This window comes from Tasmannia lanceolata, unplaced genomic scaffold (assembly GCF_043159265.1).
Source record: "Tasmannia lanceolata isolate RefF3 unplaced genomic scaffold, GAP_Taslan_0.1 ptg000003l, whole genome shotgun sequence".
Classification (NCBI taxonomy): domain Eukaryota; kingdom Viridiplantae; phylum Streptophyta; class Magnoliopsida; order Canellales; family Winteraceae; genus Tasmannia; species Tasmannia lanceolata.
Genome location: NW_027518680.1, coordinates 63,235,227 through 63,260,469, shown reverse-complemented (window position 1 = coordinate 63,260,469; position 25,243 = coordinate 63,235,227). Strand labels below are relative to the sequence as shown.

General features: G+C 41.9%; 1 long non-coding RNA gene across 1 annotated transcript; it reads left to right on the top strand.

Moving 5' to 3' along the window:
• Nucleotides 1-822: 822 nt before the first annotated feature.
• On the top strand, nucleotides 823-22,550 carry LOC143864378 (uncharacterized). The gene is made up of 2 exons (XR_013241147.1): nucleotides 823-1,252; nucleotides 22,254-22,550. It is a non-coding gene; the product is annotated as an uncharacterized LOC143864378 (long non-coding RNA).
• The last annotated feature ends 2,693 nt before the right edge of the window (nucleotides 22,551-25,243 follow it).

Sequence of the window (25,243 nt, the reverse complement as noted above, 5' to 3'; positions counted from 1 at the left end):
ACATTTGCAGCACCGTTTGCAATGTGAATTGGATCCGAATCAAATTTTGGGATTTCCAATTCAGTGACCGAGGGTGGAAAAATTCAGATTTCCAAATATGCTGTGAAAATAAATAATTGGAAATCCAGAGATCCGGCAGTTTCTTTCACCATCTTTGCTCATCAACGTCTCCCCTCCAGTAGGAAATACCCCTGCACTCTCTGGCTCTCTCAACATGAGCTGGAGGATCTATTCATTTTGTATTTAAAACTCAATTCCAAATCCAAATACAAAATATGAGGTATCCAGACGGGCCCTAATTAAATTTTCATTGACTTATATTCAAGTTCAAGAATTAAATGGTTAAGAATATTCGTACCAAGACCATTTCAAAAAAATATTCGTACCGAGTAATTTTCACATTATAAGTCATCAATGGGCCAGATGTCCTCAACGGAACGACTCAGATCATGCCCGTATCATTTGGGTAAAGTAATATAAGCTACCGGCGTCTACAAAAAACGTCCCTAAAACTATATATGCACCAACGTTCATAAACAAAATGACCGTGAAGGATTATTTCCGCGCTACTAACTTCTCGCGCCCAAAAAGATGCCCGTATATATTTACCGACGTTTACTGAACGTCACTCATATATGTATTCACCAACGTTTTGTGAATAAAACGTCAGCAATCAATTTGATAATTGCATTGGGAAATACCGACGTTAGATAGCTGTCGGTGAAGTGATAACCACCGACGATATTAATTGAACGACTTTAATCAAATAAAGATTAAAGTTAATCAAAAGTCGATCCTGTTTTCGCACCCTCGCCATTTTTATTTTCCCACAGACCCTTCGAAATCGAAACCCTAGAAAGACCCTTTTTCCCCTCCAAATCGAAATCCTCGAGACTTCCTATTATTCCGTTTCACCTATTTTTTTCGTTTTTAGGGCTTTCTGAAGTAGAGGTTGGCAAGGGTTTTTAGGGTTTGAAGGAAGAAGAAGAGGTTTTGGAACCCCCAAAACACACGGCCTCCACCACCACCTCTATCTCCGTGCCTCTCCACCACCACTAGCCACAAACCCCATCTCCCAAAGTCAGGGATCAAACCATTCCACCTCCATCAGACCCCATTTTTCTGGAAATACCCCCAAACAGATTTCGCTTCATCAGAAATCACTTTAATCTGAGCCACAACGAGTATAAGGATCAGTGCGAAGGGTTTGATCATCGTCCTTCCTTCCAACAAGAAGAAGACAACGAAATAGGTAACATCCCTCTCATTCTTCCTTTCTAATTCCACTCTTATTTTGTCATTTGTTTATGTGGTTCATAGATCCCCTTTCCAATTTCTATTTGCTTTCTATTTTCTTAATACCGAGTTGTTCGTTGATGTCTTTGATCCTTGCTATTTGATCTCTGTTTTGGTCTTTGTATCGTCTGTGTTGCATTCATTTCTCTCTCAATTTCAAAAAAAATGTAAGAGGAAGATGATAGTAGAGTGGATGATGAGATAATATATTTCAGTTTTTGGTTCGAAGTTTTGGGCAGTGATAAATTCACACTCATTTAATGCATTTTAGTTTGGGGTATCTTCTAATGCATTTAATATTTTGATTATTTTTTCACATTTTAGTTTGGGGTTTATCATCTGTTGTTTCATGTCAATATGGGGTTTTTTTAGGGATTATCAATGAGTTTTCTTTTTCGAACCAATGGAATTTGCATTTTTTACAAGATAGTTTAGGATTTTGTTAGGAAGTGAAAGGATGCGTAGGTACAACCCTCTTTCACCAAACTTAGGAAATTGATTTTAATTAACCCCTTAAAAGGTAGGAGGGGCTTTCACTTGTATATGAGGAATGCTAAATTGAATGATGCTCTTGCAAAAACCCAGTCACAAGGATATCCAGTTGCATTTTTTTTTTTTTCTGTGCAGCTTTAAATACGGTTGACTGGTGTGGACCTCATGAGGGACCAATGAGCTAGGTGTAGCAAGGGTGTCCTTAAGTATAGCATTCCTCTATGCAGTATAGATCAGAACAAATTCAAAAAAATAAAGGGTAACTCTTATTAAAAAAGAGAGTAGGGACGTCATTGCCCTTGAAAAATACCAAGATTGGCAGCCATGAAAATTTGCTTTTCATCTTTTCAGCCGTGATCGTGGCACTTTTAAGACCTTATCTTGAATTTGCTTTTCTGATAATACAATCTAATGGTTGACATCCACACTCCCTTGTTTCAATAATGGCACCCTAATCTCCACCATTCCTTACCTAACAACACCACAAACCCCTCTTTTGGACTCTTTCACCTCCTTTTTCCTTTTCTTATGGGTTGGTTCCTTATGTGCTTAGTTAAATAAAATTTCATTAACAAATAGGAGCACTGTTTTTTTCTCCGTATTGTTTTGTCTTGGTTTCTTATGAGACTTTCACCAGATGTCAACATTATGACCACCGTGACTCTTTTTATTCTATAGGTTGTGCCCCAAAAATTATTTCCATAGGTTGATCCGAACCCTCCGATCTGGAGAGGAGGGACTGTTTGATCCTAATCCTCTACAGATCGGAGGGTTAGGATCAACCTATATATGGAAAGGATTTTTGGGGCACAACCTATTTAGGCTGTGGCCCATCCAATGGACGGTTTGGATCATCCTATAGATGGTGCGGGCCATACCGTACTTTTAATAAAGTGAAGAGTGCGATCATCAAAATACAGTAGTGCTAGTTTCCCAAAATCAATCATAACTTAAGCGTACTTTTTGAAATGAGGCCCACAGTACGAGGAATAAAGACTGATATTATTAAAATTTTATTTTACAGAATAAACCTAAATTAACATTGAACTAAACAATCAACGAAGCTAAATCCACTGAATTACTACAATGAGGAAAGACCCACTATGCCAAGTGATGGACTTTATAGCATTCTCAAAAGGGAAATGATATTTCAACCCCCTTCAGCAGCATTGTTTGTTTGTCTATTTCCTCAATATCACTTTATTTTCAAGAACAAACAAAGAAGTGAGTTGGAATTTTCAAGAGAATACAAACAAATGAAGGTGAAAATCAACATAAATGCATGACATAAACATCCTCACATTAAAGTTGCATATCTCATGATGAGGATATGAGAAAATGTTTCCAACGATTCTTGTCATTGAACCATTCAACTTCAAACAATACCTTATTTATTGCTAAGATAAGATGAACCCTCCCGACCCGCATCGACCCGACCTGAAAATAACCTGGGTCGAGTTCAGGTTTCATGGGTTTCGGGTCGAGTCGGGTTTAGCATTCAAAAGCCCGCATGAATCTCGGGTCGAGCCGGGTTTGAAGGGGCCCGACCCGACCCGACCCGAGTTACATAAGTTATAGTATGTACATTTTTTCTATTGTTAGTTACAAGTTAAAAGTGAAAACCCACGCACCCACTGTTATTGTATGTGAGTGTAATTTCTGCTTCTATGAGTTGAGTTGATTCAAGCGTTTGATTCAGCATTGTTTGATTGTAATTACAACATTGTTTGATTACGGCATTGCTTGATTCAAGTGTAATGTGAGTGTAATTACATCATTGTTTGATTCAAGTGTAATGTGAGTATAATTTCTACTTCTATGAGTTGAGTTGCCTTGCCAAACAAGAATTTTCCTTAAAAAATTGCGTCAACGTGAAAAAACCCAACCCGACCCGACCCGAGATATTTCTCGGGTAGGGTTGGGTTCTCCAAAACCTGACCCGCCCGACCCGAGTTGCAGCCCTACCTTTCATCAGCCCATAAATTGATCATTTAACGTTTTGGTTAATTAAACTAATGAAAATGCACAGGGTTGAACAAAACTAAAAAGATTAGAAAAATCATGAATGAATTTACAAGCGTCCATCACAAAAGGCATTTCGCAGATGATCTGTCGCATGTCAAGGCAGCCACCTGAATGATCACAAATTCTGCTGAAAAGTGAGCCTCTGTGGGGAAGTTCAAAGGTTCAAAAAATACAGCATAAATATACAACACATACTAAAATCTCTAAATTAGCCTAACCGTTGCCCATTCTTCTTTTAATCCATCAATCCGACGGCTATTATTATCCAATCTTTAAGATTTTCAAGCTGCGATAACTATACATGGGATGCAGCAGCAGTGACACCGTTATCTTTCCAATAAGATTAACCATTGATTTTCACGATTCAATTGATTATTGATCCAAACAAGATCAATGGCTGGTAATTAATCAGTGGGACCCACCGTTTCATCTGCCCATAAGTTGATGATTATTGGACATTGGATAATTAAACTAATAAAAAAGCACAGGAGATGATTGACCCTCTCACTTCGACCCCACACTTTCACTTACAAGTTACAACCCAAAAGCGGGAAAATCTAAAAGATGCACACTATCTGTTCGAGAGAATGCCCGAACGAAAAGCAGTCTCCTAGTCTCCTATTATTGCTGCAAATACTCGTTGTGGGAATTTCTTTCATGCCTTTTATATGTTTAAGGAGATGATGGACGAGGGTTTGATTCCCAACGAATTCACTTTGGGCATCCTTCTTAAGGCAATCTCTGGTCTAGGTGATGTATGGGTTGCAAAAAGCTCCATGGTTGGTCTGTAAGGACTGGTTTTGCATTAGTTGTTGGTATGCGGACTTCCCTCATAATCATGTGATGGGGTATAAAAGCAGCAGCCAGTTAGCTGTCGACACGTGGCCCCAGGATGGCCCACCACCAAATCCGCGTCAGCCCAGGGGTATTATGGTAAATACCTCGGCGTAGGTAAACTCGAACCTGTAACCGGCCGACACCTGTCCTGGGGTAGGTAATCCAACCACCCCAGGCTTCCCTCTATAAAAGGAGGTCCAAAGCTCAAACCAATGGGTGATAGCTTTTGAACCTAATCCTTAAAACTAGCTCTGCACTCCTGCTCATACTGACTTAAGTGTCGAAGGGCCTGTCAGGAGTAACGACTCTGGGATGGTCTTCTGACCTCGTTTGCTCTTGTGCAGAACTCAGCTCCTTCACTTCGGCTCCTCGGGTCCTCCAGCTCAGCTCTTACGTCACTGCCATATCTGTTACCGATTTTAGGCCTAACAGATTGGCGCCATCCGTGGGACCACGAACTAAAAGCTGTTCAAATCCCCTTACAAAAATGGCAGGACGGAGGAATGCTCGAGTACCAACTGCACGGACTACCCGCGCTGTGCTATCTTGTAGGACCCGGAGTGAGCGAATCGCCTCACAGATGGTGGCTACTTCTGCTACTCCAAACACCTCAATCCTACACCGACTCCGGATCAAGTTCAAGCTCTCTTTCAACAAATGACGGCCCTCGTCGGTCAATACCAACAACTACTCCAAACGCCTCCCCAACATCCTCCAGAAGCTCCACGACCTGTACAGGAAAGGTCGAATGCCCATAGGGGAGAGCCAGCGCGCCACGATGAAGACCAGACTCACCACTTATTACAAGCCCATCACTCCAGGGCAAGGCGTGCCCATACAGAGCCTCACCGCCACCGAAGGTCGTGCTCCCGCTCTGCGCGAAGGCACCGAGCTCATGAAGACCGCACACAACAAGAAAAATCCCGACCTCGTCGAAGGAGTCCGGAAAGTCAGTTCGGCTCTGCGACGAGCCCGTCAGTAGAGAGGAACAGATCGCTGGACCGACCAGACCGTAAAGCTGATCCGATGTTTCGAAGGATGGAAGAAATGGATCACCGCATAGAAGAGCTGGCAAAAGATCAGAGCCGGCTTGCTGCGCGGGCATTCTCAAGTAGAACGCCATTCACCGACGACGTTATGAACGCTCCGGCGCCCACAGGGTTTAAAATACCAACCGTCCCGCAATATGATGGGACCACTGACCCTGTGGATCATTTGGAGACGTTCAGAACGATGATGCTCCTCCACGGCGCATCCGATGGCTTCCTCTGCAGAGCATTCCCTACCACACTGACTAGTGCGGCCCAGGACTGGTAATCCAGGATCAAACCGAACTCCATCAGCAACTTTGAAGACTTTGGGGACGACCTGATCCGCCATTTCATGAGCAGCCGTAGGCCAAGAAAAACAACAGCATCCTTGATGGCCTTACGGCAGGAGGACAACGAACCCCTGAAGGTGTTCGTCAGCCGTTTCAACAGGGAGGCACTTCAAGTGCCGAATCTGGATCCCTCAGCCGCCATGAATGCGCTCCTCGCGGGTGCTAGATCCAATGATTTCCGCCGCTCAGTGGCTCGCTAAAATCCGCATTCACTGGCGGATCTGATGGCCGGAGCTGAGGAATACATAGCAGTGGAGGAAACGCTGGCAGCTCTGGACTCAAATCGGAGGAGAACCTCTGAAGACAAGAACCCTACCAAGCAGCGTAGGGACGATAAGGCCCCCAGAAGAGAGAAGTCCCCCCAGAGGAGGGAAGAAAACTTTACCCCTCTCAATACATCCCGGAGACACATACTGGCCGCAATCAGAGGAGAAGAGTTCGTAAGGTGGCCGACCAGGATGATCTCCAAGGGAAACAAGAGAGACAAGTCGAAGTACTGTCGGTTTCATAGGGACCACGGTCACGACACGGACGAGTGCTGGCAGCTCAAGGAAGAAATTGAGTTGCTGATTGGCCGGGGATACTAGAAAAAGTATGTCATAGGTGACGACCATAGAAGGGAGCGCCGAGAGAAGAGTCCTCAGGGCCGGAGCCCTCGACGGTCACAGCCGCCCCCTGTCCGGAACCAATCTCCCGTGCCATCTAGTTCACAACCAGAGGCACAGCGATCCCAGCCAAGGGGAGTCATCGGCACAATGATGGGTGGACCGGCCGCTGGGGGCACATCATCTGCTGCTCGAAAATCATATGCACGCCGAGTAAACGCCGTGCACACATGCAACAAAAAGATGAAGACGGAGAATGAGATATCCTTTTCAGATGCGGACCTCGACAACCTGATACTGCCACACGACGACGCCCTGGTCTTAACCATGCTCGTCGCGAACTGGGAAGTAAAGAAAATCCTTGTCGACAACGGGAGTTCGGCAGACATCTTGTACTATCATGCTTTCCAGAAAATGATGATAGGCGACGACCGTTTGAGGCCGGCGAACTCGGATCTGTTCGGTTTCTCAGGAGAGGTCGTGAAAGTGGAGGGACAGATTGAACTCCCAGTCCTCGTCGGAGAACCGCCCTGTCAAGCCTTCGCCATGGTCAACTTCCTGGTAGTGAGGGCCACTTCGGTCTATAACGCTATCTTGGGACGGCCTGACCAGAACCTGATCCGTGCAGTCGCTTCAGCGTATCACCAGAAGATGAAATTCATAACGCCAAACGGCGTGGGAGAAGTTCGGGGAGACCAACCCCAGTCCAGGGAGTGCTATGCAATGGCACTCAAGGGCAAAAATGCGGTGGAATCGCTGCCGATTGAGCTACTCGATCTGAGGGACGAATCCCGGGGGACTCAGCCCCTTCACTTCGATCCCGCCGGACTCATCTCGTGAACTTCGGCTCCTCGGGTCCTCCAGCTCAGCTCTGACGTCACTGCCGTATCTGTTACCGATTTTTGGCCTAACATCATGTACTCAGAATGTGAAATCTTGGATGATGCTCGGAGGATTTTTTGCGAGGTCCCTCTTCCTTTGCATGAGGACATTCCGACATGGAATTCGATCATATCCGCTAATGTTTCAAATGGGAATTAGAGTGAAGGCTTTCAATTGTTTTTAGACATACTCTGCGTAGGACTTGTTCGTCCAACATAATTCCTTATGCTAGCATGCTCAATGCTTGTACTTCTGTTGGAGCAGAAGAGTATGGGAGGATAATACATGGAAAAAACGTCAAAGATGGGCTGTTCAACAGGACTACTGTGGGGATTTCTCTCATTACATTTTATTATAAGTGTAGTGTTATTGGTGAAGCCTAATCTCAGTCTAATCTGGAAAGTACTGTACATCTTTATCAGTGGAAGTGCAGATATCAGTTTTCAAGTGGGAGATTGTTAGTTTTATACAAGGGGTAGTTTTGTACTTTCATGAATTAGGTTTTTTTTCTTTATTGTAACGCGTTTCTGAACGCCATATAAAAGGGATGTGATATCAGGAGACCCGATTGTGAGAGAGGCGTGAGGGTTTGTAATATCTACTTCAGAATAGTGGAATCATTGGCTTGTCGCTCTGCCGTGGACGTAGCCCATACCAAACTGGTTGGGTGAACCACGTAAATCTGTGTGTGAATCTTTCATTTATCTTTGCATCGTTATTCTGCTTCGTTGTTAATTCCTAACATGTAGGAATTTAAAAGATGCAAACAGAATGTTCGAGATGATATCCCCAAAGAATGTAGTTTCATTGAATACAGTTGTCGGAAGTGCTTAGCACTATGATAACGAAGGCTGAAGAAAAAGGGTATATCAGAGGATTGAAGCCTTGTCATGCTTCTAAACCGGTCAGCCATTTATAGTTTGCAGATGACACGCTGCCATTTATAGAGGAAGATGGGCGATCGGTAGCAAACTTTAAAAGACTATTCCGATGGTTCGAAATTACATCCGGATTAAAAATTAATTTTTCTGAAAGTGTCATGGCTGGGATCAATGTTCAACACAAGCCTGTCATGCTGTGAGCATTGGATGCAAAGTGGAAAAGTTACCGATTACATATTTGGGACTCCCGCTTGGCTATGGAATTCCCTCAGCTACTCAATGGGATCCGGTAGTTGAGAGAATCGAAAGGAAGCTGGCCATATGGAAGAAAAAATACATCTCTCTTAGTGGAAGAATTACATTGATAACTTTCCTTGCAAATATGCCGGTATATTTCATGACCTTGTACAAAATCCCGTCGAAGATTGCTTCAAAGAATCGAAAAACTAAAAAGAGATATCCTTTGGATGGGGATGGAAAACTAAAGAAATCTAGGCACTTGATCAATTGGAAGAAGGTATCAAAATTGAAGAAGCAAGGAGGACTGGGGATTGGGAAAATTAGAACTTAGAATAAGGCATTATTGGGGAAGTGGTTGTGGCGGTATGGAGCGGAAAAGGGGACTCTTTGGCACAATGTTATAGGGGAAAAATATGGTAAAGAATGGGGTACATGGAATGCTAAAAATCTTACGGCCGGAAAAGGGTCGGGAGCGTGGAAGTTTATCTGCGCCTCTCGGGATCAATTTGAGCAATTCGTGCGCTTCAAGGTGGGAAATGGGGAAGAGGTAAGATTCTGGATTTATCTATGGGTGGGAGAGAACCCGATGTATTGTTTATTTCCTGACATTTTTAGGCTTGCCACCAGCAGTGAGTCCAAAATCTCAGACTATCTAATTAGGGGGTCAGAGCATGGAAGGGGTTTTTGGGATATTCGGCTACTCAGGGCTCTTAAAGATGATGAAATTGTGAGCTTCACAGCGCAATTACAGCTTGTAAATTCTTGTCATTGTTCGATTTTTGTCATGGATGAAAGAATTTGGACACCTGATCCGGACGAGAGTTTCTCCGTTAGATCTTTCTTTTCGGCCTTGTGCAGTGGGAATAGGAAGGCTAAGTGTCAGGCAAGAGTTTGGAAGACTTGGGCACCTCCAAGAGTGGCGGCATTCGCTTGGACCGTCAGTCATAAAAGGCTTTCGCTTGGACCGTCAGTCATAAAAGCATAAATACATGTGATAGACTAAAGAGAAGGAAATTTCAGATGGCAAGCCGGTGTGTTCTATGCAAGAAAGCGGAGGAAACTATTGATCATTTACTTCTACATTGTCCGTTAACCTGTCAAATTTGGATGAATTTTCTTAGATCCTTTGATGTGTCATGGGCTTTTACAAAAGGCATTAGAAGGACCATATTGAACTGGCGTGGTGGTACGTTTGGAGATATTGGGCAAGCGATGTGGAAACTCCTTACTTGTGTCATCATCTGGAACGTATGGAACAAAAGAAACAACCGGATATAAAGAAAGGAGGTTGAATTGGGTCATCTTACAGATTAAAATTAAATTAATTTCATGGATCAAAGATAGAATGAGAATTAATTATGGAATCGAGGATATATTAAGGAATTGGAATACTATTATTTGGGAGCAGATGATCAAGGAAAAAGTTACCCCAAAATGGCAACCTCCGCCGATTGGCTGGTTCAAGCTAAACTTCGACGGAAGCTCCATCAGAAAATCCCGGAAAAGCTGGGATCGGTGGAGTCATTTGCGATAACAATGAGATGATACTGATGTCTTTCTCAGGACCGGCAGGCATCTGTTATGCTAATGAAGCTGAGGTACGAGCGCTGTTATTTGGGTTTAAATGGTTCGCTAATAGCAAGCTCGGACCGATAATTGTAGAAGGTGATTCCTCAAACACCATTGCTTGGGCAACCAAAAACTCAAACGGACCCTGGAGATTGCATAACTTCGTGACTGAAATTAGGGATTTGGTGAGTGTCATCATGCCAACAATCGAACATCGGAGGAGATCGGCTAACGAGGTCGTTGATCAGCTGGCAAAGGATGGTGTTCTGCGTGAATTCATGTCCATTTTTATAGCGCCCGAGATGGAGGGTATTGCAAAGAATATGTAGAAGTGTTATCATTTTCTGATGATATCTAAGCGGGGGGTGTAACTAATGTATGTGGGGACAACTTGTCCCCCTTTCATCTTCTCTTGGTAATAAAAGTCAATTTTCAAAAAAAAAATAAAAATAAAAAATTGTCGCAGGATATGAACATAATTTGTTGCAGCAAAATTGCCATAGATTTATTCCGTGGACTAGTCATGTCAGAATCATGTGTAATACCAATCCTCATAACATTTCCCAGCATCCTGAGCGCTATATCTGCCGCCTCAGCTCTAAAGCATGGTCAAGAAGTCCATGTGCAGATGATCAAGTCGGGACTTGAACATGAGATGGGCATATCCAATTCTCTTATTACAATGTATGATAAGTGCTGAAAAGCAGGAAGATCAAGCTTATTATTTGAGAGCTAAATGCTATCTTAGCAATGTACTCAAAATGCAGTAGGCTGACCGATGCAAAGAAAATCATCAAAGCGATGAGCAAGAGAGATTTCTACACGTGGAATGTGTTGATGAATGGGTATTCCATCAGTGGCCATTATTATGACACCATCATTCTCTTTCTAGATATGCTTGAGCAAGGAATGCATTTCCATCAGTTGGCTTTCTCGTTTCTTCTTACAACTTGCAGCAGATTGGCTTCCTTGCAGTTCAGCAAACAGTTTCATGCTTTCACCATAAAATAGCAGTTTCAGACTCCTAATCAGCAAACTCATGTGTTGTCAATAAATAATGCTTTGGTATCCGTATATTCAAAATATGGTAGCATCATCAATGCGATTAGTGTATTTGAAAGGATGGAAAGAAGAGATGTTTTTTCATGGCTTGGCATGATTACTGGGTTTGGACATGATTATGAATCACTCAATCTCTTTGAGAGGATGAAAGCAGAAGGTGTCAAACCAAATTCCGTAACCTTTCTCGGATTGCTTACTGCTTGTGCTCATGCAGGCCTAGTCGAAGAAGGAACCCTCATTTTTCAGCTCCATGAGCATTGAGCAATGAGCACTATGCTTGCATGGTTGGTATGTTCGGGCATTCCTGTCAGTTTGGAAGAGCTGAAAAGTTGGTTGAGACTAGCATTGCTCTTATTGGGACTAAGTGGAACTTTTGCTTGAGCTTGTGGAGGGTGTTACTCGGGGTGTGCCATGCACATAAGCAACTCGAACTTGGTGTGCTTGCTGCAACAAGAATTCTTGAGATGGAACCTGAAGATGAGCATACTCACATTCTTCTAGCTAATCTATATGCTGCCTTTGGTATGTGGGATGATGCAGTAAGAGTGAGGAGGCTGATGAAAGATAGAGGGTGAAAGAGGGACGTTGAGTTCAGCTGGATTGACATTTGAAGCCAAAGGAATATTTTCATAGCAGGAGATGTTACTCAACAAAATAGGGAGGCGATATATGAGAAGCGGGCTGTTCATGACGTTGATGAGTCGCAAAATGAAGCAATCATTTCTTATTACTGTGAGTAGCTGGCTGTAGCATTAGGCGTTTTCATTTTTTTGGGCAAGAAATGTGTAGATTATTGGTAAAAGCAATACCAAATCCAAATGAATTTATAGGGCAGGAAGAAGAAAGAAGATATACTATGACAGTTACAAGAATCACCAATCTATTGATAGACAAAAATCAGATATATAATCTTATGGGCTCCATTAATATTGGCCTTATGAGATATTTCTTAGCTGTAAAACCTGTTGATGTCTAGAAATTCGATCTAGTGCCCAACTCACATTGTTGAGGTTCATGGTGATAGAAATGGAGGATATTGACACCAAATAGAATAGCTACATCTTCGTGTCATGGAAGCGAGATGCATTTCTAGTTTCCATTGGTGTTAATGTGTGCCAGAGCGGTAAGAAAAGGCTCCCACGAAGACGGGAAGCGGGAAGGATCGGGGGATTTTTTTTAATAGTTAAATATTTAAGAAATCTAAAAAAATAAAAAATTACTAAAAAATATAAGAAATAATTATATGAATAAAATATTAAAAAACACTTTTTATTAAAAGATCCAACATTTACTTAAAGGAAAATCACTATTTGTTGAATGCCTGTGTTGACCAGTCTGTTGACGAGTGCCTGACAAGATGAAAAATTTTTAGAAACCAAATTATGAGTTTTTTGTTACCGGGCTTTTTATTTTTAATAATGTTTGTACATGATAAGATTTATGAATTTTTAAAATTAGAAAAATACACCATCATTTGGAAGTTAAGATTTTGACCCGATCCGTTTTTTTGAATTTTGTACTTGAACTAGAAAGCTGACTTCTTATCCTTTTAAATTTGGCTCTTGAAACTATTTTTAATACATTCAAATGGGGGGTATTCTTATATTTATATGTAGCTAAGAAGAGGAAGAGAAGAGGACCACCAAGAAGAGAAGAGGACCAGCAAGTGACAAGGAGGGTTGATAGGAAACGCGCTTCACATAGAGTGGGAATCGCATTTCCCAAGTTTCTGAAAAGAGATTCTCAAAAATTGGGTAATCAAGAAGATCCCATTTCCGAATCGCGTTTCAAAGAATCACGATTCCCCATTCTGATTAGAGATTCCTGCTTCCTTGGTCCCAATTATAACGGTGAACAGTTAGAGTATCCTGCGCTGATCGCAGACAGATCAAGCTTATGAGCAGCACATCTCTGAGTCCTTATGATGAAGGGGAGCACTCTCTTGGTAGAATTCCTTTATTACGTTTAAGGAAACTTGGAAAGATACCCTTGGGGCATCTTTGGATGCCACCAAAATCTCTCCTTATTTGAAAATAGGATTATGTTAGTTTGATCTTATTTGCAAAGGCAACATTAAGGCCTCGTTGGAAGCCATTAACTATATCATTTTATAAAACAATTATAGTCATTATTTGCTTATAATCATATCTACCTTCAAAATCATTTGCATATAAGCTTATATGCAAATAATTTTTAGTGGCATCCAAAGAGTCCCTTAGACTTACTGTATATAGTGTTTATTCTATATTTTATTTTGTCTCTACATTTTTGTTCTTACATTTTACGTGTATATGCCGTTGGAATTTTAATGCATTTAATTTTTTTTGTCAGTTTGTGAATCACATTTCAAATGTTGTACGATGCCATTTTAATTCTTTATAAGATTTTATAATTCTTTAATATTTTATACATTTTGCACCTTGTTTCATTGAGCTTTTTGGTTCATTGTTTGATGTTTTCTTTGTTAACTCTTTTTGCCAAACAGAGAGAGAGAGAGAGAGAGAGAGAGAGAGAGAGAGAGAGAGAGAGAGAGAGAGAGACTTGTTGTTTATACATGGAGAAAAAAAAAAACTCCCTATTCTCTCTTTCAATGGTTCTTTTCTTCTAGACTTGCATTTCACAAGTTCTCGGGATTTTTCTATTTTCAAAGCCTTTGCAAGATAGTTTTACATGGGCAAATTGTTCGTCATAGATCATGTTCGCCAGGTCCGAGCCTGTTTGTGCACATCGCCAAAGACGACATATAGTGGTGTTTTATCCTTGATATGGGTTCAAGAAACACGATTAGATACCAATTGTGATTTGCGAATTGCATGCACTACTATAGGCTGTGAGTTCATATTCTTTGTATTGGCTATTTGATGTCAATTATATTGTTGAAATGGTCTACGTACCCCATTTTACTCTATCCTCTTTGTTCCTATTCCAAGGCGAGGGAACGGGACTTGTATATTTCTATACAAAGCAGAACTTGACTCATAAGCTAACTAAAAAAGAGCTTAAAAAAGAGTTCCGACTACCTGATTCTCTGCTTTCGTTTTGTGTTCTTGACGTCGTGTCTCTAGGAATTATATTACCTAGTCCAACTGTTATCTTCTCTTGCCTAGCAAGCAGATTTTCCTAACAAGTACATATCTTCTTTTTTTTTGAAAATTCCTAACAAGTACATATCACAACATTAGTGTAACATGAGGTCAAAAACGAAAGGGAAAAATGGAATTTTAGTCCATGTGAGTGATAAATCTGGTATTGCTGTTGGATGCTGACTCCATGAATGTCATCATACTCTTTCAGATTATTATTTTTCTTTGATTACTCTATTGTTTTTTTTTTTTGAAATAGCGAATTGCATTAATAAGAAAAGATGACAAGGGAGCACCCGAGAAGGGGCAACCCAGAGAACAAAAACAAGAAAGAAAAAACAGAGAAGAAGAAGAAACGATACAATAAAAATAACGAGATTAAATTACGGGGGAAGATGATCGAACCAGAGAATACTCTCCCTCCCAACTCCTTGCTTGGCTAACCCATCCGCCTTTTCGTTTGCCGACCTCCAAATGTGATTAAAGACAATAGCCGAACCTGCAACAAAATCCTCAATTTCATCAAATAACGCCAAAAATCTCCAAGGAGGAGCTACACCACCCTTCAACCACCGAATGACATTCAATGAATCCCCTTCAACAATGATATGGTCTAATACTTCTCTGCTCAACTTCTTGATCCCAAAATAGGCAGCTTTAACTTCCGCCTCAGAAGAATCACACACACCAATAGGACCAGAAAAAGCCCAAAGAATCTCACCAAACTCATCACGGCAAAGACCGCCCACCCCCGCTGGACCCGGGTTTCCAAAACAAGCACCATCAAAGTTGATTTTCAACATTCTTAGCATCGGAGGCTCCCATCTTTGGACTATGTTAATTTTCCTCTCAGTACTAAAGCACACTTCCCTCCAATGTTCCCAAAGATCAAAGGCCGATATAAAAAGAAAAGATGGAAGACATCTAACCCATGATATGACCAATGCTATAATCCACATGTACAAATAATAAGGTGATTTGGCCAAACCCTCAAACACCCTAGAGTTTCTTTCCTTCCAAACCACCCACCACGTAGCTAGCAAACACATATTCCACAATAATTTCCCTCTCTTTTTCCATGGCGTAAACCCCCACATACTCAAAAGATTCTGAATAGTTCTAGGGAAGACCCAAGTGATTCCAAACCTCAGAAAGATACATCTCCATATGATCCTGGTGAAAGAACAGTGCATGAACAAATGGTCCACAGATTCCCCATCATTAAGACGAAGACGGCAGTGATCAATTAGCAACAACCCACGGTTTCTCAAGAAGTTAATGGTTTGTATCCTTTGACGACAAACGGCCCAACCGAAGATACTAACCCGAGGTGGGCAATGAAAATTCCATACCTTTGCAGAAAATGCAGGAACAGAAGGAGGCATCAAACCATTATAAAAAGATTTGACAGAGAAAATGCCGGATGATTCCACTGTCCATATTCTTTTGTCTTGACCCCCACGATTTACATAGCACTTATTAAGGAGCCGCCGCAACCGAGATTCATCCTCACTTTCCCACTCAAAAAGGATTCTTCTAAAGGCAGGACACCATATCAACTTACCACCACTACGATCAAAACTTTCACAAACGAAGGCTTCTTTGTTAACAGCCACCCGATATAGCCTAGGGAACAAGATCCTTAACTGCTCCTCTCCACACCACACATCACTCCAAAACTTAATTCTATCACCACCATAGACCCTGAACCTCACCTTTAGATTAAAGGAGCAAGCTAATTTCAAGATATCTCTCCACGCAGTCAACCCCTTTTTCTTATATTCGTCCTTTGATTCCCACCCACCCGGAATACAGCCATACTTACTACAAATCACCTTAGCCCATAAATTAGACTGTTCTTCCCCAAATCTCCACAACCATTTTCCCAATAAGGCATGGTTAAACTCCCTAAACCTCTTAATGCCCAAACCTCCAAACTTTATAGGCACACATACATCGCTCCAGTTCACCAAAGAGATGCCTTTCTTCTCCTCATTTCCACCCCACAAAAATCTACGCTGGATCTTTTCAATACGCAAGGCAACACTAACCGGGCACATAAAAAGAGACATAAAATATATAGGCAAATTGGCCAATACAGCCTTAATCAATACCAACCTACCTCCCCTAGACACAATATTTCTCTTCCAAGTATCCAACCTTCTCCCAATCTTCTCAATTATCGGTTCCCAAACAGTTTTATCAGGTTTACTAACTCCTAAAGGTAAACCAAGATAAGAAGCGGGAAGGTAATCAAGATCACACCCTAAAATTCCGGCCATCTCTAAAGCCTCAGCCGAGGGAATATTTAGGGCATACATTTTAGACTTGATCTTTGATCAGAGATAAGTTCGTAACATCTTAAAGTAGCTTTCAAATTGAGCACTTGATCCTTATGAGGTTCACAAAATAAAAGGGTGTCGTCCGCAAATTGTAAGTGAGATACCTCTACATTATCACCCCCTATTTTAAAACCCTTAAACATCTCCAGACTGCTACCTTTAGCCAGCAATCTACTAAGAATTTCTGCCATAATTACAAACAAGAAAGGGGATAACGGATCCCCTTGCCGAAGACCCCGAGAGGATTTGAAAAAACCCTTGGGAGACCCATTGATCAGAACCGAGAACCACGCCGAGGATAAGCACATCCTAATCCATTGACGCCATCTTCCCCCAAACCCCATTCTATCGAGTAACATATCTAAACACTCCCACTCCACCCTATCATATGCTTTTTCCATGTCCAATTTACACAAGATCCCTTTCAACCCAAGCCTGCGATAATAATCAATAGCCTCATTCGCAATGAGGGAACAATCCAAAATTTGTCTTTTGGCCACAAAGGCACATTGACTATCAGAGATAATCATAGGGAGCACTCTTTTAAGGCGGAGCTAACACCTTAGCTAAGATCTTATACAAACATCCCACAAGACTAATAGGTCGAAAATCAGAAACCTTGGAAGCCCCCACAACCTTTGGAACTAGAGTAATAAAAGTAGCCCCAGTACCCTTGTCTAACACCATGCCCTAATGGAATTCCCTAAAGAAACCTACTATATCTTCCTTCACATATGGCCAACATGCTTGGAAGAATGCCAAACAAAAACCATCCGGCCCAGGAGCCTTATCTCTACCCAAGGAGAAAACCCCTCTCTCAATTTCCTCCTCCTCAAAAGGCTTCTCCAAAACTCTGCATTGATCCTCGTCTAGGCGCTTAAAAACCAACTCCTCCGGAGTTGGTCTTAAAGAACCATCCGACGAGTACAATTTCTTATAAAATTCCAAGATCACCCCAGTGATCTCATCCTTATCTGTGATCTTTTCACCCTCAGCCTCCAAGAACTCAATCCTATTACCCCTCCTCCTTACACTAGCCATGGCATGAAAATATGCCGTGTTCTTATCCCCCTCCTTTAGCCATTTAACTCTCGACTTTTGTCCCCAGGATATTTCCTCATGCAGAAGTATACCATTGTGCTCCGCCTTAATTCTACCCAACTCCTCTCTCAAGATGCTGGTCCCATTCCCCTCACCCTCAAGAAAATTTATTTCCCCTATCCTACTCTCCAACCATCTCAAACGATTTTGATCAAAGGCTCTTTTCTCTTTGACCCATTCCCGCAACTTTTTCTTCGCAAATCTGAGCTTACGACCTATTACCACATCTGAAGGCCCTTCCGATTTAAGAAAACTCCACCATTTCCCCAACCTTTCCTCCATATGAGGAGCTTGCAACCATGCAATCTCAAATCTAAACGGAGGAGGACCCCAAGATTCAAGCCTAGGATCTAAAAGAATAGGGCAATGATCGGACACCGAGTGAATCAAGGATCTTTGATACACATCAGGAACCAGATTTGACCAACCGGGACATATAAGAAACCGATTAATCTTGCTCTGACTCTCGCCTCTATTCCAAGTAAAACGAGCCCTAGCCAACGGAAGATCAACTAACTCATGGATAGCAATGAAATCATCAAAATGCTACTATGTTTCTTGTTGTTCTCCTACAACCGCTTCTTTCACCTACGAATCTAATCTCATTAAAGTCTCCTCCTATGCACCATGGAAAGACCCACCGGTCCCGAACCACATTTAATTCCTCCCAAAACCTTCTCTTTTCCACCCTTAAGGAAGTCCCATAAACCCCAGTGAAAACAACCTTTGATGCATCCTCCACCCGCTGGAGGACAACGGAAAGTGAATGATTTCCTATCCATTCATCCACACTTATCCAACACAGCTCATCCCATGCTACAAGAATACCCCCCGAGGCCCCATTGGAACCCATATATGAGAAACTCCAATCCCCCTAACCCCTAGACTCTTCAAGGTAAACCTATCTATTACTTCTAGTTTTGTTTCCAAAATGCATATCAGAGTTGGTTTTATTTTTCTAACAAGGTCTTTGATTTGGGCCCTTTTTGCCAGGGCCCCCAATCCATTAATGTTCCATGAGAGAATCTTCATAATGAAACAATTTTGATGAATTTCCTCCCCTTTCTTCCACTCAACTTCTTGGCGGATGGAGAGACCAACACCTCCACCTCACTCGATTTCCCTTCGTAATTTATCTCGGATTTCAATCTCGCTAACTCCCTAAGCGACCTCTTAGAACACTCAGCAAAACTAGACTTCCTTGACTCATCCCCCTCCACCTCTCTAATTTCTGCCGACTTTATCATCTCACGGTAATTTTCCACCGGGCCTCTATACTTCACTCCTAATTTTTTACTTACCTCGATAGTATGATCTACCATTCTATCCACCTCTCTAGCCCTCTTTTCTCCAGTTAACCCTACACTACTCTCCAACCCTCCCACAGAAGCACCCCTAATCAGGGAACAAGAATCAGGATCCCTTAACGGATGTTCCAAATCAAGTGCTATGCTTCTAGTATAAGCGCCATTTAAATCAGAATATGGTAATGGAATTTCCGGATTTAATCTGTCAACACATTCATAAAGGCCTCTATAGCCCAAATCAGTTCTCTGCACATCAACACAAGGAGAAGAAAAATCATTAGCCAAAACCAAATTAAAGGAACTCATACCTTCGACGGACATGCCTCTAGGGATACAAACCCTTAACACCAGTTGAGGTCTGATGAATTGATCCCGATAACTCCCACCCTCTTTATCTTCTACGTGCGATCCGCAAGGGCTACAAATATCATCTTCCATGTGAAACCTGATTGCATGGTTCCGCTCATTTGCACCTACTCTGCCTAGAGGATTTGGACTCCTTCCCTCGCCCAAACAGAGATCTCCACCCGGAACATCAGAACCTGATCTACGCATGATGATGCTATGCAAGTTGCAACATTAATTCTATGGAACATAACTTCCGTAGAAATATCCTTCTCCACCTGATAATGGCCTCCTCTTCTCGCTCGAGGATCTCCCTGGTTCAATATAGAGGAATCACACCCCATAACCTCCTCACCACCAATTACACTTTCTGCCCCAACAGATATCTCCCTCCAATCGCCAAAACTAAGTTCCTGAGCATCCGAAGTTTCGATCCCTATCCCAGGAGGCGATAAACACTGGTTTGGAATAGGAGAGAACTCAATCAAAGGTGGAAATGCAATCCCGTGGGACAATCCCCTGCATCTAGAATTAGAAGGCGACTTGGGCCCATAAGCATGACCCACGTTGGCTTTCAGAGTGCTGACTATATTATCCACCATTTGGATCAAATGATTTCTCAGCCCATTTAATGGTACATCCACCGGGTCAACAGATTCTAACTCATGTTCATTTACAGAAGAGTCCACAATAGGCCTCCTACCTGCCATAGGGAGATCCAGCCCATAAAATCTCGGTAAATCATGACCGGCCAAACCGGTAGGCTGATTGCAAAGATAATCATCACCAACCCCCACACAGCTGTCACCCACAGCCGCAAATCCCGAGATCTCCTCCCGCCCACTTCTCTCCAATTGGCAATTAACATGTGTTTCATGAATTTGATTTTCAAACTCATAGCTATTTTGCGCCCCAAGCCTATCATTCGCCATGGATTGAACGCCCTCCCTCTCCTTGCTAGTTTGCACCTCCACCATCTCTGTCCCCCTCTCCAAACTGCCTTCAACACTCCTGGAATCTCCATCGATGCTAAAATCCTCCTCGGATCCCTCCGAACTGCTCCGATCCGACAATGATGCATATGCCTCCTTATTGGATAATGCCGATTCCTTCGAGCTTTTTGCCCACATCGTTAAACCCTCAATACACACCGGGATAGACACCACCACCGGACATTCCGAACTGGTCGCGATACGCAACCTAGCCCTTTGATATCCCCTTGCAGCTCTACATGATTCATCTATTTCGATTACCCTGCCAATTTTCATGCCAATTTTCTTAAAGTTTTCCACACACCAAGCATTAGGAGGAACTCCAGAAATACTCCACCACTCCGTCTCTACCAAGTTTTCAAACTTCTTCGACCAGGTACTCAGCTCCACAAAAGGCGAATTCCTGGCAGAAAACCATGTAAGTTTTTCGTTCATCAAAACTGCCTCCGATTCTAGGATTATCATCACTTCCAATTCATCAAGTTTATACACCTTGATAGACCCCTTAGAGACCTTCCTTTGATTCAGCCAGAACTCCAACGCCTGCACATTACCAGACCATCCCGGTCCGATCCTGCCCCATAAGCTACGATTAGAGCCTTTTAAAGACACCAGGGGGACTACATTGCTACTCTCGGGTTCGCCAAAAACAATGTTAAGAGAAGAATCAGAGATATTGGTACCAGGATGTCCAACGATCTCCTTATCAACAATCCTTCGAGAGTTTGTAGCATTATGATTCGGATCCATCACCTTTCCTGCTAAGTTAATGTCAAAAGAAGACCAAATTTTTCCACAGCCCCAACATTCTACCCTTCTCTTGAAGTTATGAAAGCTACATTTACAACACTTCCAGTCTCCAAGGTTATGAGATCCCCTTCTTTTCCACATTTTATCAACTCTCTTTGTCCTACGATTCCTCTGGATCAGCCATGGAGGCTCCATTCCTCCGGATCAGCTACTATAGAGGTTGAAATCTCTCTCTGTGTTTGAACGAAAGAGAAAGATGCAAACCTAAAATCCCCAAAACGGGAGATGCAACCGAGGAGAGGACAATCTTGTTTCTCCTCCTCTGGAACAAACGAGAGATACAACCCAATAGCAACAAGATGCCGAAAACACCCACAAGCAGAGGATCGTTGGGGAGGACAAAACCCACGATGGAGAGAAGAGTGCTTGGGCGAGATTTCTCAGAATACAAGATCCAAATCGTGCCGTTCGAGCCCTCGATCCAAAACCTGAGAGATAACTGAATACCCTTTCCTATTCTGCAATTCCTGTGATGGAGGCTCCCTTTTCTCAGCTGATCGAAGAAGCGTCGCAAAAGCCAGATCTCAGATCCCCTTTTCTTCTCCCATTCGGAAAAAGCCAGGCTCACACAGCCAGATCTCAGATCCCCTTTTCATCTCCCAATCGGAAAAAGCCAGGCTCCATTCTTTTCTTCTAGGTGAGGCGATCTCAACGATCGATCTCTCCACTGTGAAAAAAATCCTCCGGCATCTCCAGAGCTTCTCGGCCACCACTTTTTGCAATTTGTTAAGCACTTTTCTGATTGGATGAAGATAATTTTTCTGGGAAATTGATTACTCTATTGTTATTCATGTGATATACTACATGGCTCATATATTCCGTTCTACATGTTGATTCCGTGCTATAAAAGATATATATTACTACGAAATCGATCTTTTGTCCTTAATTGAATACTAATTTCTCTTGGACAGGCATCTTATAGTTGTTTCTTGCTTTGGGCACTGATGTCATAAATGGCGTGTTTTCTGCCACAACTTATGCCTAAATGTTTTTTATCGTGCAGCAATATAAGCAGTGGATTTTAAGGACAATAGAAGACACTTGGAACCTTTTCAAGTTCACTACACTTTGGAATGAAAGCAATGATGGTGAGGCATATCTCATGGCTATATATAACAACCCCGATCTGCTGCAGCTGCTTGTACAAGATAATAACTTCAAAGATTTATTTCATGACACTCTTGGATTTGGTGCTGCCAAAATTATCAGGTGATGTAGCATGTAGCCATGTACACATTTTGCATACTTTTTCTGTAGGCATCTGTGTTTTCACGTAATTAAGGTTGATTTTTTGGGACCATGATCAGAATAGCACAATTCCATAATATGTTTCTATTTGAATTAGTGGACAGTCTCTGCAACACATAGGAGGAATGGCGGGTTATTATGTCATGAGATGCTCAGGCAACACAATATAGAAGAAATAAGAGTGTGTAACAAGAACAACGCCTCATGTACCTCTATTGGAGAACGCATACATCCATTTGGTCCAAAAAAGAAGCTAACACCTACAAATTTGAGATGACATAGAGTTGACTTATTCTTTACGTTGGCACTACACACATCTCATATACTCCTATCTCATATGGTCAACTCAGGAGAAATACCTTGGTCTAAGTGCATCCTATCTAACCTTTTAGACGTGGTTCCATCATGTCCGCCACATGAAGTAACTCTCCATTAGAAGATTGTCACTTTGATGGAAACTTGGTAGTCTAGCACTGTTACATGGGAGTTTGATACCAAACTGAACAATCTGAGTTTAACTCATTTCAGTAGGACTCTTCACAACCGAAAGAGTAGTTTTATTTTAATTACATGAGAGATAACAAAGATTAAGATAAAAGAGGGGACTAGATGACCCCAAAAATGGAAGTGAAAAGAAAAAAGGCAGAGAGAGAGAGAGAGAGAGAGAGAGAGAGAGAGAGAGAGAGAGCCGTCCATAGCATTTCAACTATTTGTTCCACATGGCCGACAGTCTTTCAACAGAAAAACTAACTCCATCACATAGCTAATGTGCATGGACAATTATATTAACAAGCTGTATAACTCTAGAAATGTCAGTCAGTAACTCCTAGTCCTAGCATTGGGCATTGGTCTGAGTTAGGGGAAGAGAGCAGTAGAAGATATGAGGTGGAAGGAGAGGATTGGAGATCTTTTGGGTGGGCCCCAAGTAATCCTCATTCAATCCTAGAGATGGGACCGGAAGGCTGAGCCTAGCTAGGAGGTTGGTGGAGGGGTCTCTGTTTTGGTCTAGCAATTTGGTGGTCCAACGCCTCCCACTCAGTTCCTCAGGAGCAAGCAAACTCGGAGTTAGCTGGGAGAGAATCAAACATTGGAGATCTGATTTCTTTTTACCCAGAGATGACCCATTGTATTCCTTTGATCATCTCCATCACCGGGGCTTCCCCGTGTATCTCTTCTTTATTAATATTTTTATTTGCCCTTAAGAAAGTCATTACAGTAAGTCGATCTCTTCACAATTGAAAGAGCAGGGTGTTTATACGATCTTAACTAATTTTACATGGGGTGGTAATCAGCCAACACCGGCATCATATTGATAATGTGTATGGGCGATAGCATTAACAATTCATTTTACTCAAGAGATGGCCTTTTTTAGCTATAGCATTTGGTCATTGTTTTCAGGAATAAATAGCAACCAAAATAAATTCTAACAAAAAACATGCCAAAGCATTCAAACGAAAGTGTAAGTGTATATATTTCAAACCCGACTGGAGTATTTCCACCGACATGAAAATACAGGAGATCTAATTTGAAAATGGTCATTTTGTGAGAAGCTTTCAAATTATACATGTACTTGTGATGTTCAAAGTACTGCAGGGATCTTATGTTAGTGTACATTATATACTATGTTTAGTCCATAGAAATTTATTCAATCATCACCTTATACAGGGTCAGTCATCTTCTGTTTCATTTAACTTGTGAAAAATCCGTGTTCTGGACTTTGAATCTGTTCTAATATCAATGGTTAATCTGTGAGTTTCAAGAGGATAGTGGGTGTAACTCATGCTGAGGATTTCGATTTGATTGATGATGTTAGCAAGCGAGCCTATTGCTAACGTGGAGCTCCTGAGTTTGCAAAAATGCTCCTTAAGGAAAGACACCGATTCCAAACCATTGATCAAGTTATTTCAGCTATTAAGGAAGTTCCTTTGTGATAAGCCTCAAGATATTGGCTTGCTAAAGTTTCAGATGATTGAAAATTTTTCTTACTGTAGTTTATATAAAATCACAGAGATTATAGTCCATTTTCTTTCGTGGAAATGGTAATACAAGTGCTGTTAGTTTTCTCCTGTCCCTATCATTTTTGTGGCTACCCAGTGAGCTCCACATTGAGATAAGAGGATCATCAGGAATTCAGGATGAGACCCTGCAATGACTGTAATTTTTTTATTTGGACATTTTTCTGTAGAGCCCTACTCGATGTAAAATAAAACTTTGATGCTGTGAAATTTCATTGTGAATTGGTTTTGGTTATATGCATATTATTATGTATGGTATAAGCGATGTTTATCTGCTTGGTCATTTGAAATTTTGGGAAATTATAAATACCAAGAATGCTCCTGTTGGTGCATTTTTTATGATTAAATACAAAAAAGTTCTTTGTTTAAGCGGAAAAGTTCTTGAAAAAATTCCATAATTTTGACCCACCCCTGCCCCCATCTTAAACTTAAAAATCTGTTAGGCTCCTAAATGGGGGCCTGCCTATGTATGGGACTAGTTGGATCCCAGCCTGGTATGGGACAGGTTTAAAGGGCGTAGCCTAACGGGTTCCACCTGTGACTTTGGTATTGCAGGTTCCTATCAGAGCGAAGTTATCACAGAGTGGGCCGTTGTGAAAAGGGTTACCTGGAAAAAAAAAATCCAGAGTGAAAGCCACCACAGAGTGGCTGTCGAGGGTAGCAAATGCGGAAGCGTGGTGAAATGTTTTAATCCTAAGTGGGGCCAGCCTAGGTATGGGACTAGGTGGGC